We start from the raw sequence: 14,046 nt of genomic DNA, 5'->3' as shown, positions 1-14,046 counted from the left end.
ATCGCTGCAGAATGCTATGGTAGCCATGCTGGTTAAGTGTGCCTTGAATTTTAAATAAATCACAGACAGTGTCACAGCAAAGCACCATCACACCTCCTCCTTGCTTCACGGTGGGAACCACACATGCAGAGATAATCCGTTCACCTACGCTGAGTCTCACAAAGACACGGCGGACGGAACCAAAAATCTCACATTTGGACTTATCAGACCAAAGGACAGGTTTCCACCGGTCTGATGCCCAATGATCGTGTTTCTTGGACCAAGCAAGTCTCTTTTTCTTATTGGTGTCCTTTAGTAGTGGTTTCTTTGCAGCAATTCGACCATGAAGGCCTGATTCACACAGTCTCCTTTTGAAAAGTTGATGTTGAGATGTCTGTTACTTGAACTCTGTGAAGCATTTATTTGGGCTGCATTCTGAGGTGCAGTTAACTCTAATGAACCTATCCTCTGCAGCAGAGGTAACTCTGGGTCTTTCTTTCCTGTGGCGGTCTTCATGAGAGCCAGTTTCATCATAGCACTTGATGGTTTTTGCAATTGCACTTGAAGAAACGTTCAATGTTCTTGACATTGACTGTAGAAAATGCCCATGGAGTTGGTGGAAGAATCCTTTAATTCATGGCCACTTGCTCAGCTGGGCCAGGGGTGCTTTAATTAGGTCTGGTAGAAATGTCTGACAGATCTCAACTCCATAAAAGGAGGAAATCGCCATCGCCCGATCTCGCTGCTTTCTCTTCCTTAACTCCGTCTAATCCAGAAGTTCTGTGCGTCCATGAATCCACACTACCCAGTAAATATACCACTTTATGGTTAAAGGAATTCCTGTCTGTCTCATCCATTCATCTGTCACCTGGCCTGTGACCACCTGTTCACCTTGACTGTCAGTCATCCTACCTGTCCAGCCACCCACACTGATTCCACTAATCTTTCAATGGTCCTTCGAGCCAGATAATGACTGAACGACAGGTGAAAAGGAAATGGAGGAGGAGAAGGAAGAATTATCTCCACTGGAAGGAAGAAGAGAGGAGAAAAGAGCAGCTGCAGGAAAGGTCTTGGAACAAATATAAGATCCAGGAGCTAAGCCTAAACCAACAAAGAAGGCTTCATCCTCAACCACCAGCAGCACCAGAACCAGGTGCTTGTCTGGTCTTTATCTTAAGTATTATGTGGTTGAGTTTCCCACATCAAAGGTCAAGCCCACCAGAGCTCAAAGTGCGATGGATTAATTGTACGTTTCAGCCATCAATCATCCCCTTCAAGCCAAGGACCAGAAACTGCTTTGGGACAGGAAAGTGATCTACAGGAAAAATCCATGGGGGAGATAATTCCCAACGCAACGGTCAACCAGCTTCCTGAGGCAGGCTCCGCTCATCCCTTAACTAATGGGAAATCGTTGAGGCACTGAAGACAGAATGAGAGTTTGACCAGTGGATACCCCTTTGGAAGTGGCCATGGCAGCCGCCATTCACTAGCCCTCAGCGATTCACAGACCGCTGTCCTACGAGAGGATGAAACTACTAGCGGTGGAGGAAAATGAGCACGGATGGTCTCATCCTTCCCGGAGAGGAACGAACAGGGAGTTGACCTGACCACCTCTCCACATGGACCTGACCTGTCTGCCTTTCTTTCCCAATCTGCTCTTCTGGTACAACATGGCACACAGTCCCTGAAGGCTTCGAGGTCAACAGCCAGCACGGGGGACAGGCTGCTCCGCCAACACCCTCTATACCAGTGACACAAGTTAGCATTCCTCCTTAATCTAGACAAAGTACCACTCCTTTGACTTTTCGCCAATTACCAACCACAGCAAACGTTCCCCTCGTCTAGGGCCTGGGCCAGCCCAGTCATCAACCATCAGGTGGGCTCTCACCCAATTCCGGCTGCCACCAATGAAAGGTCTGGGACAGGCCCAATGAGTCCACAGGGAGCTCATCAGCAGTCCCGAGTTTATCCTTCACGCAACCAGAAGAGGGAGCCAACATTATGAAACTGCTAATAGCCTCAGCCTATGGAATTCTCAGACCCAAACTGCCATACTTTGAGAGGCGAAAGGAGAGTGAATTTGTCCTTTTGGAAATGGTATTGGAGAGCCTACTGGGTATTCACAGTCATCTGTCAAAATGCTACAAATACCAAGTACTGATGGATTACTTGCGGTTTCCCAGTGCATACTAGCTGGCCAAATCCTTTATGCACTCTGCAACACCATACACTGCCGCATGGTTGAAGGTGAAGGCAAGGGCAAAGAGCATGGCTCACCAGGCCACGATCTCAGCCATAGCCTTCTGGGGAAGGAAGGAGTTTGAATGCCAGGAGGGACAGAAAAGGCAAAATCCCACTACCATGTACTTAAATAGTGAATCCAACCGGAACCAGGAATAAGACCTCTCTCAGGAGCAAGAACGTCAAATTCCAGCCATACTATTGCAATAGTAAGGGGCACTTCCTTGGCTTGCCCCAGGGTAAAAAAGCTCACTCAACCTCAATTGAAGGCCTGGATCACTTCAGGCGAGCGATGCTACAAGTGTGCCCGTAGCCATAAGGCAGAGACCTGCACATTGAGGAAACCCTGCAATCGCTGTAAGGAAATCCATCTCAGTGTTGCATGATGTAATTCCCCAAGCACAGAAGGAGCGGAGTATGCCATACCTCGACCAGCAGAACCTTTCTCCAAGGGTCATGTTGAAGGTGGTCAAGGTCACTCTGCAAAGTGAAGGGAGGAGCCATTCTTGATGATGGGTCTGAAAGAACAATCATTCTCCCGGCGGCCACCCGTCAGCTTAACCTGGAGGGGGCCCCCGAGATCCTTAATCTCAGAACGGTACGACATGATGTTATCCAAGTGAAAGGCTCTGCTGTGACCTTCAGCGTTTCACCTTCAGGAAACAGCCTATAACATCACCAATGCCTTCACGGCAGATGGCCTGAATCTCGCAGAGCACTCCTACCTGGTAAGTGTTCTACAGAAACAATGTCCTCATCTCCGAGGATTGCCTCTTCCTAACCTGACCAGGGCTGCGCCACTCATCCTGATTGGGTCAGACCACACACACACATCTTGTCACCCCGACCAAGCCTATACGAGCTGGACCAGAAGTTGGGCCCGTTGCTGTCCATACGTCCTTAGGTTGGGCTGTGCAAGGTCCAGCCCATCTACTTCTCTCCACCCAAGCTGTACAGTCACAGCAAGTCCTCTTCACCAGAAGCAAACCAGCTCCATCCCCCTGTCCAGCCACTGACCTCATTCGGAATGTGTAGATGCTCTGGAAGATGGACACCTTCTCCAACCTGAAGCTACAGGAGGTCACCCACTCGAAACATGACTCCTATGCATTAGACCTGGAGAAGCACACCACCACCACTGAAATGGATGGCGTTCAGAGGTACGCGACCCCACTGCTACGGGTGCCCAACCATCCTCCTCTGGCAACCACAACACGGGCTGTACTCCCCCTACTGTGTGGAACGGAGCGACACCTTGTGAAGAATCCTGAGCTTGTTGAAGTTTGTAACCGAGCGATTCATGTGACGGCAGGCTATGTCACCAAAGTGACAGCGCACGAAGAGGGAAACTCACTCAGCGAATCCTGGTATCTCCCTCACCATGTTATCCATCAACACGGTGGAAAGTACAGACTTGTCTTCAACTTTTCATTCCAAGCTGCTGGTCAAAGCCTGAATGACTGTCTACTCCCCAGACCAACCTTCCAACCGTCTTTCCTTGCTCGGTGTCCTTCTCCGGTTCCAGCAGCACTCCACAGCCAACAGTGGAGACATCAAAGCCATGTTTCATCAGATTCGTCTGATGCCTTCCGACACTACACTGCTCCGGTTCATGTGGTGAGATATGGAACGAGACGCAGATGCCACAATCTATGAATGGCAAGTACTCCCATTTGGCACCACCCGCAGTCCTTGCTGTGCCATATACGCTCTGCAGAGACACGCAGGGGAGCACCCAGACAGTGACCCAGAAGTATGGGATTCAGTGGACAATGCCTTCTATGTGGATAACTGCTTACAGAGCGTCCCATCTATGGCTGAAGAAAAAGCACTCCTTGATAAAGTACGGAATCTCCTGTCCAAAGGGGGATTTGAGGTCCGACAGTGGGCTAGTAACAGAGCGGAGGTTATCCAGCACCTGCCAGGTCCAGTAGCAGTGAACTATGGCCCTCGCAGTCTGGTGCTAACCCAGAGGAGCCCACTCTAGGACTGAGATGGAGCTGCATACCGGACACCCTGGGGTAGAAGCACCGCTCAGCCCTGAGTACCAAAACTTCCACTCTGCGCACCATCTATTGGACCCTGGCCAGTCAATATGACCCCCTTGGGTATATCCTGCCATATACAACCCGGGCCAAAGTTTTAGTCCAGGACCTGTGGCAGACCAGGAGGGACTGGGATGGACCAATTCAGTCGGCTGACCTAGTGGAACAATGGATCTGTTGGGAAAGAGTTATCAGAGCTCGCTGAAGCCCAAATGCCATGTACCACCCTGTGCTGACCAACTGGGATCATGCCTAGAACGGCATGTGTTCTGTGACACGTAGGAAACCTCCACATAAGCTCGCTCCAATCTAAGAATGGAGGATAAGGCAGGCCACACCCATGTTTCCTTTGTCATGGCCAGGTCCACCCAAGAAGCAGTTGTCAATGCCTAGACTGGAACTCAGCGCTATCCTCTCCGGATCCCAGTTGGCCTCTACCTTTGAACCGAGCTCACCTTGCCAATTCAAAGGGTCATCTGGAGTGATTCGACCACTGTATTGACCTGGCTCAAGTCGGAGTCCTGCAGGTATAAGGTGTTTGTCGGGACTCGCATTGCGGAAATCCAAGACCTAACAGAAGTCCAGGACTGGAGGTATGTTGACAGCGTAAACAATCCTGCTGATGACGTTACTCGTGGTAAAACCCTTGAGTGTAGGGGGCAGTACTTTGATGTTTAGATGAAAAATGTACCCAAATGAAACTGCCTATTTCTCAGGCCCAGAATCTAGAATATGCTAATAATTGTCAGATTAGTATAGAAAACACTCTAAAGTTTCCAAAACTGTTAAAATATTGTCTGTGAGTGTAACAGAACTGATATTGCAGGCGAAAACCTGAGGAAAATCCAACCAGGAAGTGCTGTTTTTCCTGAAAGCTCTCTGTTCCATTGCATGCCTTCTCTCCATTTAAAGGGATATCAACCAGATTCATTTTCCTATGGCTTCCACATGGTGTGAACAGTCTTTAGACATAGTTTCAGACTTTTATTTTGATAAATGAGCGAGAAAGATAACATTGCGTCATTGGATGGCTGGGTGCCAGCAGCGTTTTGCATGCACCAACAGAGTGGAGCAGACATTTTCTCTCTCTATCCTATTGAAGAAGCTACCAGTCCGGTTGAAATGTTATTGATAATATATTAAAAAAAACATTTGGAAATTGACGTCTGCCCCGTCGTGACCGCTAGAGCCAGTGGATTTCTGAACATAACGCGCCAACCAAATGGAGGTATTTTGAATATAAAAATAAGGAAAAGGAACATTTATTGTGTATCTGGGAGTCTCGTGAGTGCAAACATCCGAAGATCATCAAAGGTAAGTGATTCATTTTATTGCTTTTCTGACTTTCGTGACCAATCTACTTTGCTGCTAGCTGTTTGTAATGTTTTGTCTGCTGAGAGAGATGTCCTTACATAAACGCTTGGTATGCTTTCGCCAAAAAGCTTTTTTGAAATCTGACTATATTGCACTTGTGATTTCATGAAAATTCAATATTTTTAGTAATTTAATTTGAATTTGGCGCTCCAAGCAGAAGTCTTGGATCCCAATGCTATCCACCCAATTATACTTGACTCCAGACACCCTATTACCAGCCTCCTCATCAAGAGTTATGATGAGAGGCTTCAGGCTTCTCCACCCAGGGCCAGAGAGAGTATGGGGACATGAGGCGTAAGTACTGGTTACTTGGAGGATGAGGAGCCATTTGTAAGCACAAATACGCCTTCAGGGAATGTCAGAGATGGCAGGCCGGAGTCACTGTGCCTAAAATTGCAGATTTACCCCCCTGCTCGCTTGCGCCTCCTCAAACCACCTTTCTGGTCAACAGGAGTAGATTGCTTTGGCCCCTTGACAATCAAGCTAGGTCGTCGAGTGGAAAAGCGCTGGGGCATTCTATTCAAGTGTTTGACAACTAGATGTGTCCACCTGGACATACTGGAGAGTTTGGATACTAAAACCTTCCTCATGGCCCTATGACGGTTTATCGCCCGACGGAGGAAACCCTACGAGATCCTGGCTGACAGGGGCACAAACTTCAAGGCAAGAGAAGTCAGGTTGTAGGAAGCCTTCAAAGCCATGGACCCAGCCTCCAGAATCAGCTGATGGACCAACAAATCTCATTCAAATTTAACCCTCCAGGAGCTCCTCATTTTGGAGCGAGAGATCAAATCTTTAAAGACAGCCTTAAAAGTCGTCCTGGAAAAATGACTTGTGTCATGCACAAAGTAGTTGTCCTAACCGACCTGCCAAAACGATAGTTTGTTAACAAGACATTTGTGGAGTGGTTGAAATTTTGCAAATAAATTCATAAAAAATCCTACAATGTGATTTTTTTGGAATTTCTTTTCTCATTTTGTCTGTCATAGTTAAAGTGTACCTATGATGAAAATTACAGGCCTCTCTCATCTTTTTAAGTGGGAAAACTTGCACAATTGGTGGCTGACTAAATACTTTTTTGCCCCACTGTATTTGGGGCAGCAGCCTCTAATGTGCTAGAGGTGGCTATTTAATAGTCTGATGGCCTTGAGATAGAAGCTGTTTTTCAGTCTCTTCGTCCCAGCTTTGTTGCCCCTGTACTGACCTTGCTTTCTGGATGATAGCAGGGTGAACAGGCAGTGGCTCCGGTGGTTGTTGTCCTTGATTGTCTGTTTGTCCTTCCTATGACATCGGAAGCTGTAGGTGTCCTGGATGGCAGGTAGTTTGCCCCCGGTGAGGCGTTGTGCAGACCACACCACCCTCTGGAGAGCCCTGCGGTTGTGGCCTATGCAGTTGCTGTCCTAGGTGTTGATACAGCCCGACAAGATGCTCTCAATTGTACATCTATAAAAGTTTGAGGGTTTTAGGTGCCAAGCCAAATTTCTTTAGCCTCCCGAGGTCTATGTGGGTGGACCATTTCAGATTGTCAGTGATGTGTAAGCCGAGGAACTTGAAGCTTTCCACCTTCTCCACTGTGGTCCCGTCGATGTGGATAGGGGGGTGCTCCCTCTGCTGTTTCCTGAAGTCCACAATCATCTTGTCTCTCTCTCTCTCTTCCTCATCCCTCTCCCTCCTTCCCTCTGCATCTTTCTCTCTCACCCTCCATCCAGCCATGTCAACCTCCCTCCCTCTATCCTCGCAGAGTTAAGGGTCAGGTACCAGTGTGTAACGTGCCATTTAAATAATCAAATAATCTCGGTCCAATTATTCTGGTGCCACAATTGATATCACGAGGGCAGCATCGTGTTGTAGACCTTTGAGGCACTGTGTGTGTGTGTGTGTGTCCTAGTGTTGTGGACCGTTGAGGCACCTGTGTGTGTTGTGGAACGGACCATTGAGGCACCGTGTGTGTGTCCTGGTGTTGTGGACCATTTGAGGCACCGTGTGTGTGTGTGTGTGTGTGTGTGTGTGTGTGTATGTGTCCTGGTGTTGTGGACCGTTGAGGCACCTGTGTGTGTTGTGGAACGGACCATTGAGGCACCGTGTGTGTGTCCTGGTGTTGTGGACCGTTGAGGCACCTGTGTGTGTTGTGGACCATTGAGGCACCTGTGTGTGTTGTGGACCATTGAGGCACCAGAGGATGGCTGTGATAGATGACTCCATGACACCTCCCTCCCCGTGCCTAGACTGTAATGCTAGCTAAAGGCAAGGCTAGCTAAGTGGTTTCTAATGCCCAGACTGCAAGGATGTCCATGCAGGATGTACCAACACCTGACTACTACACACATACACAGTCTGGGGCTGTACACTAGGATCCATCCACTGTTCCAACACCTGACTACTACACACATACACAGTCTGGGGCTGTACGCTAGGATCCATCCACTGTACCAACACCTGACTACTACACACATACACAGTCTGGGGATGTACGCTAGGATTCATCCACTGTACCAACACCTGACTACTACACACATACACAGTCTGGGGCTGTACGCTAGGATCCATCCACTGTTCCAACACCTGACTACTACACACATACACAGTCTGGGGCTGTACACTAGTACACCAGTTAAAGACACTCATAAACTTGGATGCACACACACAGATACGCACACACATACACACACACACATAGAGAGAGACAAACACTACCCACACACGGTGTGGCCCTGCAAAAAGTAGCGGCACGGTAGCCTAGTGGTTAGAGCGTTGGACTAGTGACTGGAAGGTTGCAAGTTCAAACCCCCGAGCTGACAAGGTACACATCTGTCGTTCTGTCCCTGAACAGGCCGTCATTGGAAATAAGAATTTGTTCTTAAGTTCTTGCCTAGTTAAATAAAGATAAAAATAAACATTTAACTTAAATTACATTACACTTTACCATGAAATGCTTACTTACGAGCCCTTTCCCAACAATGCAGTCAGAAAGTTAAAATGAATTGCATCAAAAAAATAATGCGTATGTAGTGTGTCTATGTGTGTGTTAGTGTCAGTGTAGTGTGAGTGAGTGACAGTGAGTGACCGTGTGTGGCGGTGCTGTGATCAAGGGACAGGATGCTCTGAGTCGCTAATGACTGTTGGCAGGGATAGACAGAAATAGGATTGGAGGGAGGGAGAGAGGATGGGCTCTTGATACATCACCCTTTAAACCTGTTTCACTCACTAACAGGGTTCTGGTAATGTCTCTCTCTCCCCCTCTCTGTCTCTCTCTCTCTCCTCCCCCCTCTCTCTCTCTCTCTCTCGCTAATGAGAGCAGATGAGAATAGATGGGGGATCAACCACGCTCACACTAATGACTTTTACGTCTCCTTCACATGAATGACTTGGAGCTAGATACCTGTTCCCCGCTCCGGACACTGATGGGTTAGAGTCCATCACAAGGGATGGAGATAAAGAGATGGATGAAGAGGGACAATTAAAGAGCAATGGGGAGATAGAACGGGTAGTTAATGTATCTGCACGTCTGCACACTTGAGAGACTTGTTCAAGTGTAGCTTTTAGCTGGCCTGACAGAGTAGTTAATGAGATGGAGGAGAGACAGAGGCCGGAGAGGGAGGGAGGCCGGGGAGGGAGGCCGGAGAGGGAGGGAGGGAGGCCGGAGAGGGAGGGAGGGAGCCCGGAGAGGGAGGGAGGGAGGCCGGAGTGGGAGGGAGGGAGGGAAGCCGGAGTGGGAGGGAGGGAGGGAGGCCGGAGTGGGAGGGAGGGGGGAGGGAGGCCGGAGTGGGAGGGAGGGAGGCCGGAGAGGGAGGGAGGCCGGGGAGGGAGGCCGGAGAGGGAGGGAGGGAGGCCGGAGAGGGAGGGAGGGAGCCCGGAGAGGGAGGGAGGGAGGCCGGAGTGGGAGGGAGGGAGGGAAGCCGGAGTGGGAGGGAGGGAGGGAGGCCGGAGTGGGAGGGAGGGGGGAGGGAGGCCGGAGTGGGAGGGAGGGAGGCCGGAGAGGGAGGGAGGGAGGCCGGAGAGGGAGGGAGGGAGGGAGGGAGGCCGGAGAGGGAGGGAGGGAGGGAGGCTGGAGAGGGAGGGAGGGAGGCTGGAGAGGGAGGGAGGCAAAGAGAGAGAGAGGGAGGGAGAGTGCATAGTAGATTGAATTTATTAATGTAGCTGTCCCAGAACAGAGCAGATCTGCACAGCTGGGACTCAGCAGCTGTAGACAGGGACAGCGGTTAACACACACACACTCACACACACACCGCTCAACCTTATGTAAATATAAAACACACCAATCTCTTTCTGTCCCTCCCTCTTTCTCCCCCTCTTCCCATCTTCTGTCGTTACTTCTCTCCAGCTGTTCCGAATGGCCTCCTCCTTCTCTATCCCCTTAGGCCAGAATAATCTGGAGTTTTGGGAGTAACATTCCCCCAATCAAATCATCGACAAGCATCACTGATGTTATAGACAAACTGATGAGATGATACCACCTTCTCTTTTAACACCACTTTACTACTGCTGAAAGGGTCATTCCAAGTGTGTGTGTGTGTTTTTATTTTATTTAAAAAGTATATAATTTCACCTTTATGTAACCAGGTTAGCTAATTGAGAACAAGTTCTCATTTACAACTGTGACCTGGCCAAGATAAAGCAAAGCAGTGGGACAGAAACAACAACACAGAGTTACATGGAATAAACAAGCATACATTCAACACAATAGAAAAAAAAGAAAGTCTATATACAGTGTGTGCAAATGGCATGAGGAGGTATGGCAATTAATAGGCCATAGTAGCAAAGGAATTACAATTTAGCAGGTTAACACTGGAGTGATAGATGAGCAGATGATGGTGTGTAAGTAGTGATACTGGTGTGCAAAAGAGCAGCAAAGTAAATAAAAACAATATGGGGATGAGGTAGGTAGATTGCGTGGGCTATTTACAGATGGACTATGTACAGCTGCAGCGATCGGTTAGCTGCTCAGATAGCTGATGTTTAAAGTCTCCAGCTTCAGCGATTTTTGCAATTCCTTCCAGTCACTGGCAGCAGAGAACTGGAAGGAAAGGCGGCCAATGGAGGTGTTGGCTTTGGGGATGACCAGTGAGATATACCTGCTGGAGCACGTGCTACGGGTGGGTGTTATTATCGTGACCAGTGAGCTGTAATAAGGCAGAGCTTTACCTAGCATAGACTTGTAGATGACCTGGAGCCAGTGGGTCTGGCGACAAATATGTAGCGAGGGCCAGCCGACTAGAGCATACAGGTTGCAGTGGTGGGTGGCATAAGGCGCTTTGGTAACAAAACGGATGGCACTGTGATAGACTGCATCCAGTTTGCTGAGTAGAGTACTGGAAGCTATTTTGTAGATTACATCGCCGAAGTCTAGGATCGGTAGAGTAGTCAGTTTTACTAGGGTAAGTTTGGCGACTTGAGTGAAGGAGGCTTTGTTGTAAAATAGAAAGTCGATTCTAGATTTGATTTTGAATTGGAGATGTTTGATATGAGTCTGGAAGGAGAGTTTACAGTCTAGCCAGACACCTACAGTGGGGCAAAAAAGTATTGTCAGCCACCAATTGTGCAAGTTCTCCCACTTAATAAGATGAGAGAGGCCTGTAATTTTCATCATAGGTACACTTCAACACTTCAACTATGACAGACAAAATGAGAAAAAAAAATCCAGAAAACCACATTGTAGGATTTTTTATGAATTTATTTGCAAAATATGGTGGAAAATAAGTATTTGTAGTTGTCCATGTATTCTAGGTCAGAACCATCCAGAGTAGTGTTGCTGGTCAAGCAGGCGGGTGCGGGCAGCGAACGGTTAAAAAGCATGCATTTGGTTTTGCTAGCGTTTAAGAGCAGTTGGAGGCCACGGAAGGAGTGTTGTATGGCATTGAAGCTCATTTGGAGGTGCACCCATGACCAGCTCGGAAACCGGATTGTACAACGGCGAAGATGCGGTGGGTTTCGAAATGGTCGGTGATCTGTTTATTAACTTGGCTTTCAAAGACTTTAGAAAGGCAGTGCAGGATGGCTATAGGTCTGTAACAGTTTGGGTCTAGAGTGTCACCCCCTTTGAAGAGGGGGATGACCGCGGCAGCTTTCCAATCTTTAGGGATCTTGGACTAAATTAATAGAAGTTGCAACAATGGCGGCAGATCATTTTAGAAAGAGAGGGTCCAGATTGTCTAGCCCAGCTGATTTGTACGGGTCCAGGTTTTGCAGCTCTTTCAGAACATTTGCGATCTGGATTTGGGTGAAGGAGATGTTGGGGAGGCTCGGGCAAGTAGCTGCGAGGGGTGCGGAGCTGTTGGCCGGGGTTGGGGTAGCCAGGAGGAAAGCATGGCCAGACGTAGAGAAATACTTATTGAAATTTTCGATTATCATGGATTTATCGGTGGTGACCGTGTCACCTAGCCTCAGTGCAGTGGGCAGCTGGGAGGAGGTGCTCTTGTTCTCCATGGACTTTACAGTGTCCCAAAGCTTTTTGGAGTTAGAGCTACAGGATGTAAATTTATGTTTGAAAAAGCTAGCCTTTGTTTTCCTGACTGACTGTGTGTATTGGTTCCTGACTTCCCTGAACAGTTGCATATCGCAGTGACTATTCGATGCTATTGCAGTCTGTCATAGGATGTTTTTGTGCTGGTCAAGGGCAGTCAGGTCTGGTGTGAATCAAGGGCTATATCTGTTCTTAGTTCCACATTTTTTGAAAGGGGCATGCTTATTTAAGATGGTGAGGAAATTACTTTTAAAGAATGACCAGGCACCCTCAACTGACGGGATGAGGTCAATATCCTTCCAGGATACCTGGGCCAGGTCGATTAGATAGGCCTGCTCGCAGAAGTGTTTTAGGGAGCGTTTGACAGTGATGAGGGGTGGTCGTTTGACCGCGGACCCATCACGGATGCAAGTAATGAGGCAGTAATCGCTGAGATCATGATTGAAAACAGCAGAGGTGTATTTGGAGGGCAAGTTGGTCAGGATAATATCTATGAGGGTGTCCATGTTTACGGATTTAGGGTTGTACCTGGTGGGTTCCTTGATAATTTGAGTGAGATTGAGGGCATCTATCTTAGATTGTAGGACTGCTGGGATGTTAAGCATATCCCAGTTTAGGTCACCTAACAGAACGAACTCTGAAGATAGATGGGGGGCAATCAATTCACATATGGTGTCCAGGGCACAGCTGGGAGCTGAGGGGGGTCTATAACAGGCGGCAACAGTGAGACTTATTTCTGGAGAGATTCATTTTTAAAAGCTCGAACTGTTTGGGCATAGACCTGGAAACTGTGACAGAACTTTGCAAGCTATCTCTGCAATAGATTGCAACTCCTCCCCCTTTGGCAGTTCTATGTTGATGGAAAATGTTGTAGTTGGGTATGAAATTCTCAGAATTTTTGGTGGGCTTCCTAAGCCAGGATTCAGACACGGCAAGGACATCGGGGTTGGTGGAGTTACGTGTGCGGGTCAGTCGTGGTGGTACGGCGTGGCACCGTGTCGACGAAGGGACGACGAAGGGACCTGGCCAAATAGCAAAAGAGGTATTGTAGTTGTGGGAATTTCGTTTGCTAGCCGGGAGATGCGCCTGGCTCAGGGTTAGCTTCGTGGCTGGGTCACTCAGTTGAAGATAGCTAGCTGTGATGATCAATGGTCGGCAGGAATCTGGCGTTGTCGTGGAGAAAAACAGTCCGAGGCTGCCAGGTATTATCCAGGCTAAATAAACGGCTGGTGCCTGAGCAGAGGGTAAAGTCCGCTAGCAGTGGCTAACAATGACTAAATGGCTATTAACTTAGCTAATTATCTGGCTACCTTCTGATGAAAGTTTTGGCTATAGGGTCTAAAACAATAGCGGATCCGTGTCACATTGAGTGAGGCGGTTTACCGGAAGGTATGTTTAATTTAAAATGGAAAAAGAGATTGAATAATACATTTGAATATATACAAAAAGTAAACGAGAGGACAACAAACCACGTCTGCATCTTGGAATTTCACCCTTTTGTGTGTGTCTACTTTCCCTAGAAGCTCCTGAGTCGCTTGCGTACCTCACCTCACCCCAACACATAACACACAATCCACACACACAACACAAGTAGTTTCTCTGACAACTGGATTAAGGAAATCCTGATTAGTTTTGTTGAACAAATTCTCATTTTCGAATGTCTCAATTTAGCATGCTGTGACCCACTTTGGATGGATTTCCTTTTGACAGTGGACTGAATTCCCTCTAGAATGAGGTTTTGATGGTTGTATGTTCATTGTGTTCAATATTTCTGTGTATTGTGGTTTTTACAATTTTATCATTTAAAGAGCTGAGAAAAATGATATTTTTGTCTGACTATAGTTCTGAGGAGAAGACTTCATACTGGGCTTTACTGTGTCGTTCTTGCCCTGTTGTGGTAAATACGTCTTCCACTGGTAGGCGCCAGTGGACATGATTTGACTTGAA

General features: G+C 48.0%; 1 protein-coding gene across 14 annotated transcripts in view; it reads left to right on the top strand.

The window, feature by feature from the left end:
• gphna (gephyrin a) overlaps positions 1-14,046 on the top strand; it is a 117,370-nt gene that overhangs the window by 27,564 nt on the left and 75,760 nt on the right. The gene's annotated exons all lie outside the window — the stretch shown is intronic.

This window comes from Oncorhynchus mykiss, chromosome 25 (genome assembly GCF_013265735.2).
Source record: "Oncorhynchus mykiss isolate Arlee chromosome 25, USDA_OmykA_1.1, whole genome shotgun sequence".
Lineage (NCBI taxonomy): Eukaryota > Metazoa > Chordata > Actinopteri > Salmoniformes > Salmonidae > Oncorhynchus > Oncorhynchus mykiss.
The sequence above is the reverse complement of the archived record's forward strand: the minus strand, read 5'-3'. Positions and strand labels throughout refer to the sequence as shown.